Source organism: Oncorhynchus nerka, linkage group LG26 (assembly GCF_034236695.1).
Source record: "Oncorhynchus nerka isolate Pitt River linkage group LG26, Oner_Uvic_2.0, whole genome shotgun sequence".
Taxonomy (NCBI): domain Eukaryota; kingdom Metazoa; phylum Chordata; class Actinopteri; order Salmoniformes; family Salmonidae; genus Oncorhynchus; species Oncorhynchus nerka.
The window spans coordinates 51,028,046-51,038,844 of record NC_088421.1 but is presented as its reverse complement, the minus strand read 5'-3'; the positions used below and the strand labels follow the sequence as shown (position 1 = coordinate 51,038,844).

The following is a 10,799-nucleotide window of genomic DNA, read 5'->3' as shown; positions in this document are numbered from 1 at the left end:
CTGGACAACACCCTGTCGTTCTCAAATAACATCAAGGCGGTGGCCCGTTCCTGTAGGTTCATGCTCTACAACATCCGCAGAGTACGACCCTGCCTCACACAGGAAGCGGCGCAGGTCCTAATCCAGGCACTTGTCATCTCCCGTCTGGATTACTGTAACTCGCTGTTGGCTGGGCTCCCTGCCTGTGCCATTAAACCCCTACAACTCATCCAGAACGCCGCAGCCCGTCTGGTGTTCAACCTTCCCAAGTTCTCTCACGTCACCCCGCTCCTCCGCTCTCTCCACTGGCTTCCAGTTGAAGCTCGCATCCGCTACAAGACCATGGTGCTTGCCTACGGAGCTGTGAGGGGAACGGCACCTCAGTACCTCCAGGCTCTGATCAGGCCCTACACCCAAACAAGGGCACTGCGTTCATCCACCTCTGGCCTGCTCGCCTCCCTACCACTGAGGAAGTACAGTTCCCGCTCAGCCCAGTCAAAACTGTTCGCTGCTCTGGCCCCCAATGGTGGAACAAACTCCCTCACGACGCCAGGACAGCGGAGTCAATCACCACCTTCCGGAGACACCTGAAACCCCACCTCTTTAAGGAATACCTAGGATAGGATAAAGTAATCCTTCTCACCCCCCTTAAAAGACTTAGATGCACTACTGTTCCACTGGATGTCATAAGGTGAAAGCACCAATTTGTAAGTCGCTCTGGATAAGAGCGTCTGCTAAATGACTTAAATGTAAATGTAAATGTAAATGTTAAATATCAGTGCTTGTGTCAAATGTTTTGTTGTCTGAATTACAGACCCTTTAGGTAGAATTCGAACTTGGTTAAAGCTTCTCTAATGTCCGTGAGTTATTTACTCTGAAAAATTACAGTGTTAAGGCTGCTACAATATCATTGAGTTACACAGCTACTTTAGCTGTACTTTAGCTACAGCTTTTAAATGTTATAAAACAGCATTCAACATGAGGCAGACAGATCTTACATTTCTCCAGTGTTTGATGACTCTGGGAAGACTGACCACTGAGAATCTCTGACTCTGATCTCTCCTGTTGGTTTCTGTGGACAAAACATGAGATTACATCTCCTCATCCAGGGAGTGCACACACACACACACACACACACACACACACACACACACACACACACACACACACACACACACACACACACACACACACACACACACACACACACACACACACACACACACACACACACACACACACACAGGGAGGGAATGTTGTGTTTGTCTAATATTGTTTTAGGACTATGAAAATGGACAAAATGATTAGCCTATGGATTATGAAAACAACAACAATAAATGGGAAAATGGGAGAAGAGAAATGACTAGAGACAGTGTTGTTTAACTCACTGACCAGGACCCATGAGTTCTTCTTACCTTTGTTCAGTAGAAAAGTCTCCCTCTCTAAAGGATATAGGTTGATTCATAGACCGGTCACTCTTCATAGACACACAGCTGGGAACAGGGGAGGCTGGTCTCTCCTGCTTGATTGGTCTTCAACACAACAGAGACAAACATTACATCTCTCATCTACTCTGAGCTCAGATGGGGAAACATAAGAAGAGTTTCATTTTATATATATCCATTTTCAGAAATGTTCGTAAATTAGCTTTTATTGTTTAAAGAAGTTATGTTTATGTTAAGTTATGTTTTTTTGCTAAATGAGGAGATGGCACGTGGGTACCTGCTTCTATAAACCAATGAGAAGATGCAGCGCGAACTGCGTCACAAATAGAACTGACTTCTAGACGCGCTCGTTGCGCGCGCGAGCAGTGTGTCATTTTTAATAACGACATTAATTTAGCGACGTGAGCGTTGTAGTCAGTCTGTCAGCCCCGCTAAAAGGCTGGTGTCGTTACTCTGCCTTCTCTGGGGAATGTTGAGGTAAATTTACTAGCCGGGAGGGTTGAATGATGTAATTTATTAGAGGGCTGGAAGACGCACTCTCGAGGTTATTTACTCACAATATCAGATATTAAGATGATTTTTATAATGAATGTCTACTGAGGTTGAGGTTCTGACTAGTGATTATTTACCCGGGGTTCAATACCTGCTATTGAGGCGCCCTGAAAATAATATTCAAAAGTTCGGTCCTTGGACACAGAGGGGTTAAACACTAAAGTTACCGTCCATCTAGTGAAGAGAGGAGAACCGGACAGAGGTAGCCAGCATCCGTCAACGAGAGAGGGAGAAGCCTCACCGGGATTTAACAGGTGGAAGAAACAACCGGGGAGCTCCATCGGTCCACAGGAAATGCAGACAGCCGGTGATGATGTAGTGGTAGCTATGGTAACTAGGATGCTGCTGGTAGAGTAGCTAGCTAGCTTACCGAACGGACAATATCCTTGGTGCCACACGGACGGGACGGACAGTTCTGACGCGGACAGTTCTGTACGGGGAGGAGGACAGTTCTGTACGGGGAGGAGGACAGTTCTGTACGGGGACGCGGACAGTTCTGTACGGGGACGAGGACAGTTCTGTACGGGGACGCGGACAGTTCTGTACGGGGACGAGGACAGTTCTGTACGGGGACGAGGACAGTTCCTGTACGGGGAGGAGGACAGTTCTGTACGGGGACGAGGACAGTTCCTGTACGGGGAGGAGGACAGTTCTGTACGGGGACGAGGACAGTTCTGTACGGGGACGAGGACAGTTCCTGTACGGGGAGGAGGACAGTTCTGTACGGGGACGAGGACAGTTCCTGTACGGGGAGGAGGACAGTTCTGTACGGGGACGAGGACAGTTCCTGTACGGGGAGGAGGACAGTTCTGTACGGGGACGAGGACAGTTCCTGTAAACGGGGAGGAGGACAGTTCTGTACGGGGGGAGGACAGTTCCTGTACGGGGAGGAGGACAGTTCCTGTACGGGGAGGAGGACAGTTCCTGTACGGGAGGAGGACAGTTCCTGTACGGGGGAGGAGGACAGTTCCTGTACGGGGAGGAGGACAGTTATGGGGAGGAGGACAGTTCCTGTACGGGGAGGAGGACAGTTCCTGTACGGGGATGGGGGAGGACAGTTCCTGTATGGGGAGGAGGACAGTTCCTGTACGGGGAGGAGGACAGTTCTACGGGGGAGGAGGACAGTTCTAACGGGGAGGAGGACAGTTCTGTACGGGGGAGGACAGTTCTGACGGGGGAGGAGGACAGTTCCTGTACGGGGAGGCGGGGAGGAGGACAGTTCCTGTACGGGGAGGAGGACAGTTCCTGTACGGGGAGGAGGACAGCTCTGTACGGGGAGGATGACAGTTCTGTACGGGGAGGAGGACAGTTCTGTACGGGGAGGAGGACAGTTCCAGAACAGTGTCATAAAACAACTAAACCCAGAAAACGGACATGAGCAACAACAATAAACCCAGTCTTTATTGTACTGTAATGTATTGTATTGTAATGTATTGTAATGTATTGTATTGTAATGTATTGTATTGTATTGTAATGTATTGTATTGTAATGTATTGTAGTGTAATGTAATGTATTGTATTGTATTGTATTGTATTGTATTGTAATGTATTGTAATGTTTTGTATTGTATTGTAATGTATTGTAGTGTAATGTAATGTATTGTAGTGTAATGTAACGTATTGTAATGTATTGTAATGTAATGTAATGTATTGTAATGTATTGTAGTGTAATGTAATGTATTGTGTTGTATTGTATTGTGATGTATTGTAATGTATTGTAATATATTGTATTGTATAGTATTGTAATGTAATGTATTGTATTGTAATGCAATGTATTGTATTGTATTGTAATGTATTGTATTGTAATGTATTGTAGTATAATGTATTGTATTGTAATGTATTGTAATGTAATGTAATGTATTGTAATGTATTGTAGTGTAATGTATTGTATTGTAATGTATTGTAATGTAATGTAATGTATTGTAATGTATTGTAGTGTAATGTAATGTATTGTAATGTATTGTAATGTAATGTAATGTATTGTAATGTATTGTATTGTGTGTATGTAATGTATTGTAATGTATTGTATTGTGATGTATTGTATGTATTGTAATGTATTGTATTGTATTGTATTGTAATGTAATGTATTGTATTGTATTGTATTGTATTGTATTGTATTGTAATGTATTGTATTGTATTGTATTGTATTGTAATGTATTGTATTGTATTGTATTGTAATGTAATGTATTGTATTGTATTGTATGTAATGTATTGTATTGTATTGTATTGTATTGTGACACTTCCTAACCTCCTATAAAGGGTTCTATATATATTCTATATATATACTGTATACTCAGACACTTCCTAACCTCCTATAAGGGTTCTATATATATTCTATATATACTGTATACTCAGACACTTCCTAACCTCCTATAAATGGTTCTATATATATTCTATATATACTGTATACTCAGACACTTCCTAACCTCCTATAAAGGGTTCTATATATATTCTATATATACTGTATACTCAGACACTTCCTAACCTCCTATAAAGGGTTCTATATATATTCTATATATACTGTATACTCAGACACTTCCTAACCTCCTATAAAGGGTTCTATATATATTCTATATATACTGTATACTCAGACACTTCCTAACCTCCTATAAAGGGTTCTATATATATTCTATATATACTGTATACTCAGACACTTCCTAACCTCTATAAAGGGTTCTATATATATTCTATATATACTGTATACTCAGACACTTCCTAACCTCCTATAAAGGGTTCTATATATATTCTATATATACTGTATACTCAGACACTTCCTCTATAAAGGGTTCTATATATATTCTATATATACTGTATACTCAGACACTTCCTCTATAAATGGGTTCTATATATATTCTATATATACTGTATACTCAGACACTTCCTCTATAAATGGGTTCTATATATATTATATATATACTGTATACTCAGACACTTCCTCTATAAATGGGTTCTATATATATTCTATATATACTGTATACTCAGACAGGCTAACCTCCTATAAAGGGTTCTATATAGAACTTTAGTGGTTCCATATATTAAGCAAGATGGAATGTATTTTTGGTTTCAACAGGATTGAAGTGTGTTGATATAACGGTAATATAAATAAGAGCTTGTAACAACAATCAGAATTAGCTAAAACAACAAGGTTACATGACAACATATTAGGCAATAATTAACTAAATGATTGTGTCATGTTAACATTCAAAAATTCTAATGAACAATAATATTTTACAGACACCTGCAGGTTCCCATCATTTCTGAGTAAATTAACACATGTGCATTTTTGGGGGATATAACGTCTTAGAAACAAAGTTCTTAAACAACATTGTAATCTCACCTCTTAGATTTGGAGTCATGTTCCCCAGAGAGACTCATTTTAGAGGCAGGGCCCCCCTCCTCTCTCTCCCCAGAGAGACTCATTTTAGAGGCAGGGCCCCCCTTCTTTCTCGCTCCAGAGAGACTCATTTTAGAGAACTGTCCCCTAAACAGAGATCCAACATGTTGGTTGTGGTTAACACAGTGTCAACTAAACAGAGATCCAACATGTTGGTTGTGGTTAACACAGTGACAACTAAACAGAGATCCAACATGTTGGTTGTGGTTAACACAGTGACAACTAAACAGAGATCCAACATGTTGGTTGTGGTTATTAACACAGTGACAACTAAACAGAGATCCAACATGTTGGTTGTGGTTAACACAGTGACAACTAAACAGAGATCCAACATGTTGGTTGTGGTTAACACAGTGACAACTAAACAGAGATCCAACATGTTGGTTGTGGTTAACACAGTGACAACTAAACAGAGATCCAACATGTTGGTTGTGGTTAACACAGTGACAACTAAACAGAGATCCAACATGTTGGTTGTGGTTAACACAGTGACAACTAAACAGAGATCCAACATGTTGGTTGTGGTTAACACAGTGACAACTAAACAGAGATCCAACATGTTGGTTGTGGTTAACACAGTGACAACTAAACAGAGATCCAACATGTTGGTTGTGGTTAACACAGTGACAACTAAACAGAGATCCAACATGTTGGTTGTGGTTAACACAGTGACAACTAAACAGAGATCCAACATGTTGGTTGTGGTTAACACAGTGACAACTAAACAGAGATCCAGCATGTTGGTTGTGGTTAACACAGTGACAACTAAACAGAGATCCAACATGTTGGTTGTGGTTAACACAGTGACAACTAAACAGAGATCCAACATGTTGGTTGTGGTTAACACAGTGACAACTAAACAGAGATCCAACATGTTGGTTGTGGTTAACACAGTGACAACTAAACAGAGATCCAACATGTTGGTTGTGGTTAACACAGTGACAACTAAACAGAGTCCAGCATGTGGATGGTTAACACAGTGACAACTCAACGCATCACATGAACATGTAGTTGTAACTGATATTTGTCACCTCATCTCCATGTTTGTTGTCAGTAATAATTATAATAACAATAATATAATGTGTAACTGTTTGTTAAGGCTCCCAGACGTGACCAACTGAGTTTCTTTTTTCTAAATTGAACGGAGGGAAATAAATACACCAATTGCCATGGTTACTGCATGTGCAATGTTATTGACCCACCTGGTTACTCCTGTGTTCTTATGCTCCAACATTATAACATCCCCATCACCTGGGCCCTCTGACCCAATTGTCCAGCTTTTATTTAGTTGAATGAACATTTTCTCAAAGATGATATGCTGTTTTGAAATATGTTTCAGTCCATTGTCTTTTATACTTTCTATTTGGTTTTAAGTTTACAAGTTAATACTGAAAACATTTGTTTTGGGCAATATCATCCCCGACCCACCTCCCCTGCCGCGACCCACAAGTGGTCCTGACAGAGTTTACATAGACTATCCCCCGACCCACCTGGAGCCCTGCCGCGACCCACAAGTGGTCTGACATAGTTTACATAGACTACCAGTAGCAGGACTCATCACCTTCAAATCAGTTTCATTCTAAATAACTGAGAATATAGTGATATTTCCTAAACATTTCCTAAAGAGACCCTCACGTCGTTCAGAATCATATCTCAGCCGATTCTGTCTATTGAATGTTTGACAACCTAATTATCCTACTTCTAGTTGTGCCACAGTTTCTACAGCCATGTTGTAACTGCGTTAAGCTACACACTTATTTACATTTCATGAGGAAATCACATATTTTCTGACGCTGTTGCAGAGGAAGTGATCTGTATTACAGACTTCAACAACCTTTTTATATTCATCTCAAAAACACTACAAGTTTTAAATTCCCTACATTGCAGGAAAGTTATCATGCAAAAGGTTATAAATTCAGATCCTGAACAGAGATTGTCTTTGGTTTTGGGAAGGTAGACAGATAACAGTGAATATGAGACATGGAGATAAAGTGTGAGACATGGAGATAACAGTGAATATGAGATAACATGGAGACAGATAACAGTGAATATGAGACAGATAACAGTGAATATGAGACATGGAGGAAGTGAATATGAGACATGGGTAGACATGAATATGAGACATGGAGGAAGATAACAGTGAATATGAGACATGGAGGAAGGTTTTGGGAAGGCTGAAAGACAACATTGAAATTCCCTCAAGTATTGAAAACAGGAAGTGAACTTAGTCACAAGGTTGTGCCAACTACAGTAGTGTTGCAAAATCCTTTACACCCCCCACTCTTCCCCATCTGTCTTAAGAACAGAACCTGTGGTTTAATGTAGATATATGTAGATACAACAGAATCAACATGTGATACTCTCAACTTCTCTTTTAACAGAACAGAGACATTTCTGAGGAAAGGCTGGTCGGAGGAGCTATAGTCTGGTGGGAGGAGTTATAGTCTGGTGGGAGGAGCTATAGGAGGACGGGTTCATTTTTATGGCTGAAATGGAATAAATTAATTAAGTGTTTGATGTTCCAGTTATTCCATTCCAGTCTTTACACTGAGCCTGTCCTCCTATAGCTCCTCCACCAGCCTCCTCTAGTTTGTATGTGAAAGTATTCAGGTGTTCATGTTGCTGTGGAGGCAAATTATATAAAACACAGTACCTTTAAAGGTCCTATTCAGCCGTAAAAATAAAATAACATCAGAATATATATAAAACACTACCTTTAAAGGTCCTATTCAGCCATAAAAAATAAAATAACATCAGAATATATATAAAACACTACCTTTAAAGGTCCTATTCAGCCGTAAAAATAAAATAACATCAGAATATATATAAAACACTACCTTTAAAGGTCCTATTCAGCCGTAAAAAAAATAAAATAACATCAGAATATATATAAAACACTACCTTTAAAGGTCCTATTCAGCCATAAAAATAAAATAACATCAGAATATATATAAAACACTACCTTTAAAGGTCCTATTCAGCCATAAAAATAAAATAACATCAGAATATATATAAAACACTAGCTTTAAAGGTCCTATTCAGCCGTAAAAATAAAATAACATCAGAATATATATAAAACACTACCTTTAAAGGTCCTATTCAGCCATAAAAATAAAATAACATCAGAATATATATAAAACACTACCTTTAAAGGTCCTATTCAGCCATAAAAATAAAATAACATCAGAATATATATAAAACACTACCTTTAAAGGTCCTATTCAGCCATAAAAATAAAATAACATGATAATATATATAAAACACTACCTTTAAAGGTCCTATTCAGCCTGTAAAAATAAAATAAAATCAGAAATGAATATAAATGTAAATGGTTAATTTCGAAGTTTTGTAGAAAAATATAAAGTTAAAAAGTTCTACCTGATGACATCATCAAGTTTAATCATTTTAAAAGCAGTGATTTTCAAACACAATTACATTATCAGGTGTGGGGAGCAATAAAATACCCTCCATGGGGCCAGAAAACTACTGCAGGTTTGGAAAAATAGTTTTTTACTTTTATGTCACAGATAATTTTTAAAGACTTTTCTACTTATCTTTATAACTACAGATCATAGAAATGTGTCATTTTGACAAATAACACATTCTGTTTGGTGCTGGAGAGGATGAATATGAGGTTGAAAAGTGGAGGGATTACCTTTTAACACTAGAATCAGACAACCCAATAAACCTACCTCCTGCTCCCTGACTTTTCCTAAATGTTTGTATTTTCTACTGCTCCTTTGTCAGAATGTTGAAATCAAACGAGTATTCAGAGCCTTTAAACCCATTTCCCTCACACCTTCCTAACTTAATCTGCCTTTAAACCCATTTCCCTCACACCTTCCTAACTTAATCTGCCTTTAAACCCATTTCCCTCACACCTTCCTAACTTAAACTTTTAAAATCTCACACCTTTAAACCCATTTCCCTCACACCTTCCTAACTTAATCTGCCTTTAAACCCATTTCCTCACACCTTCCTAACTTAATCTGCCTTTAAACCCATTTCCTCACACCTTCCTAACTTAATCTGCCTTTAAACCCATTTCCCTCACACCTTCCTAACTTAATCTGCCTTTAAACCCATTTCCCTCACACCTTCCTAACTTAATCTGCCTTTAAACCCATTTCCCTCACACCTTCCTAACTTAAAATCTGCCTTTAAACCCATTTAAACCCTCACACCTTCCTAACTTAATCTGCCTTTAAACCCATTTCCCTCACACCTTCCTAATCTTAATCTGCCTTTAAACCCATTTCCCTCACACCTTCCTAACTTAATCTGCCTTTAAACCCATTTCCCTCACACCTTCCTAACTTAATCTGCCTTTAAAACCCATTTCTTTAATCTGCCTTTAAACCCACACCTTCCTAACTTAATCTGCCTTTAAACCCATTTCCCTCACACCTTCCTAACTTAATCTGCCTTTAAACCCATTTCCCTCACACCTTCCTAACTAATCTGCCTTTAAACCCATTTCCCTCACCTTCCTAACTTAATCTGCCTTTAAACCCATTTCCCTCACACCTTCCTAACTTAATCTGCCTTTAAACCCATTTCCCTCACACCTTCCTAACTTAATCTGCCTTTAAACCCATTTCCCTTCACACCTTCCTAACTTAATCTGCCTTTAAACCCATTTCCCTCACACCTTCCTAACTTAATCTGCCTTTAAACCCATTTCCCTCACACCTTCCTAACTTAATCTGCCTTTAAACCCATTTCCCTCACACCTTCCTAACTTAATCTGCCTTTAAACCCATTTCCCTCACACCTTCCTAACTTAATCTGCCTTTAAACCCATTTCCCTCACACCTTCCTAATTTAATCTGCCTTTAAACCCATTTCCCTGCCTTTTAACCCACCTTCCTAACTTAATCTGCCTTTAAACCCATTTTCCTTAATCTCACACCTTCCTAACCTTTAATCTGCCTTTAAACCCATTTCCCTCACACCTTCCTAACTTAATCTGCCTTTAAACCCATTTCCCTCACACCTTCCTAACTTAATCTGCCTTTAAACCCATTTCCCTTCACACCTTCCTAACTTAATCTGCCTTTAAACCCATTTCCCTCACACCTTCCTAACTTAATCTGCCTTTAAACCCATTTCCCTCACACCTTCCTAACTTAATCTGCCTTTAAACCCATTTCCCTCTTAACACCTTCCTAATTTAATCTGCCTTTAAACCCATTTCACACCTCACTTAACCTTAAACCCATTTAACCTTCCTAATTTAATCTGCCTTTAAACCCATTTCCCTCACACCTTCCTAACATTTTAATCTGCCTTTAAACCCATTTCCCTCACACCTTCCTAACTTAATCTGCCTTTAAACCCATTTCCTCACACCTTCCTAACTTAATCTGCCTTTAAACCCATTTCCCTCACACCTTCCTAACTTAATCTGCCTTTAAACCCATTTCCCTCA

The 10,799-nt window shown here is 39.4% G+C and overlaps 1 long non-coding RNA gene across 1 annotated transcript; it reads right to left on the bottom strand.

Moving 5' to 3' along the window:
* Positions 1-631: 631 nt before the first annotated feature.
* Positions 632-5,605, bottom strand: LOC135564821 (uncharacterized). The gene is made up of 3 exons (XR_010461279.1): positions 5,312-5,605; positions 1,395-1,511; positions 632-1,051 (listed from the first exon to the last, which is right to left on the bottom strand). It is a non-coding gene; the product is annotated as an uncharacterized LOC135564821 (long non-coding RNA).
* Positions 5,606-10,799: the final 5,194 nt, after the last annotated feature.